Source organism: Mytilus trossulus, chromosome 14, assembly GCF_036588685.1.
Source record: "Mytilus trossulus isolate FHL-02 chromosome 14, PNRI_Mtr1.1.1.hap1, whole genome shotgun sequence".
Taxonomy (NCBI): Eukaryota; Metazoa; Mollusca; class Bivalvia; order Mytilida; family Mytilidae; genus Mytilus; species Mytilus trossulus.
This window is the reverse complement of record NC_086386.1, coordinates 73,006,178-73,008,335: the sequence shown is the minus strand read 5'-3', so window position 1 is coordinate 73,008,335 and position 2,158 is coordinate 73,006,178. Positions and strand designations below refer to the sequence as shown.

General features: G+C 33.2%; 1 long non-coding RNA gene across 1 annotated transcript; it reads right to left on the bottom strand.

Annotated features, from left to right (window-relative positions):
* Nucleotides 1-284: 284 nt before the first annotated feature.
* Nucleotides 285-1,912, bottom strand: LOC134696165 (uncharacterized). The gene is made up of 3 exons (XR_010102906.1): nt 1,811-1,912; nt 1,155-1,279; nt 285-379 (listed from the first exon to the last, which is right to left on the bottom strand). It is a non-coding gene; the product is annotated as an uncharacterized LOC134696165 (long non-coding RNA).
* Nucleotides 1,913-2,158: the final 246 nt, after the last annotated feature.

Sequence of the window (2,158 nt, the reverse complement as noted above, 5' to 3'; positions counted from 1 at the left end):
AATGACTGTCTTACACATTCGTTCTTTTATTTAGAAAAAATAAATAATGCATCCATCTTCCTCCAGCAGCTACATAACCTGTGAACTGTCTTTAGTGTTCGAACGTCTTTGGGAAGAGATAATTGTATCGTAATACAGATTAATGTATTAGTTCAAACATCTTGCTAACGGATTAGATTTGCTATCACATGTTTTGTTATCTTTGTTATCACATTTATTTCGTAATTCGAGATGACTGAATACATGAATAACTTTATTTTAATAGAAAATACAATAAAATTCTCAACTTACGAATGTTATATTTATTTCTAACAGCAGCGGCTTCTTGTTCAGTGTTTGGTCTCCACAGGTAGGCACCCGGTGTGCTGGCACAAGCCAACTGAAATTTAGTAAGATGATATTCGTACATTGATGTCACAAAATCTGTATGTGAATACATAGATAGTTGTTATTTGAAAAAAAGTGTTCTTGAATTGTCAAAACTAGTCATCGTTTATCAGGTTTATTCCCAGCCAGTTTTTTTCAAGTTTCAGCAGTTTTTGTTTTTCATAATAAACTCCTTATTCATCTTCATATGTCTCCAATATAATGCATCTCGTGACTCCAATTATGTCCCAGTATTACGGCAAAGACCATTCAGGTAGTTGTTGCTACTATCATACTCTATTATCAAACTATTATTGTGTTGAAAAGATTAAATTATGTCCAATTGATCTCGACTGCGATCAACATCATAAAAGCGTCAAATGCTCTTCAAACATAAAACAAATTATCTCTTTCAATTACCGTAAATTAACCAGACTTTCAACAAATGAACTTTATAGGTGAAATATAGGAACAACTTCAGTGACATGATCAAGAACATTGTACATACACTTTTACAAAAGGGTTTGAAAGTTGTCATTCGTCGTATATACAAGCAGATAATACAGTCATTCATAACACTTCTTATGTAATGATAACGTAGGAAATTACTTAAGTCAGGTATTAAGAATTTTATAATGTCACTTGTTTAATAAAAACATCAAATATATCTATATTGTAATCTTTTATTCTGCCTACAGAATATATAATATATTAAACGGTTTTTGGTTCTTGATTGTGTTCGAAGTAACAACAACGTCTTCCAAATAGTGAATAATTAACACACTCACCAGAGCTGCATTCCACGATCTATCATCTGTAACCGTTGTACCACTATCAGAATAACAGCTTGTACTACTTGCCTGGTTTGGTAAGACCATGAATCCAGCTGGGCAAGTTTCCGAAACACATGGCGCTATTTAAATGGAGAAAAAAAACCATATGGGTTAATTTTTTTTCAACAAACATAATTTATAAAAAAAATAAATATCAAGCAATACCGTAATTTCAGAAACGTTACAAATTAATGACAATGATTAAATGAATCGGAAATACAGAAGCTACATGCATTGTTTTGACAACGAAATGTAGTTTGATTGTCAATGATTCTAGTTTTCACAACAGACCAAATTGGTGTACAATAAACGCATTGACATTTTTATTATACACATCAGTTGATGTTCCTACATTTAAATGTATTTGTTGGTCAGCTATTGATTAAATCTTTTATTTTGTGCAGTTGATCGGATGGATGGAACTTTAAAGGTAAATAAAACCATAAGCTTCCAGAAGATTTTATCAAACTTTATCCTAATCAGCATACAAAAAATACTGTGAACTCATGTCATGGCTTCTCTTAGAAAAACGCTGTTTTTCCAGTGACCATATTTGTTATGCTGTTGACCAATGTATAATAGGATTGTCAAACACAAGAAACTATACTTACTAGTCGCAGCAGGGACTAAAACTGTTATGGTTTGTGGTGTTACAGGTGCAACCGCAGCCGCTGCTGCTGCAACCGGTGCTGCTGCAACCGGTGCTTGCACAGCCTGAGCTGTTGAAGCAGTGGATGTTGTTGCCGCAAATAGTAAGGGTGCAAGAAGTAACAGTGGTAAAAGAGCCGAAAGAGCTGAAAAATCAGTCCCTGTACCACCTAGTATATCCGTCCCAGCACCAGCTCCAAAAATATATTTAGTAAAAATCAATTAAAATCGTCATTTAGTGTTTTATCATGAGTGAGAGTAATATTTTAAATAAACTTAACAGAAATAAATCCAATCATAAATAGATAATG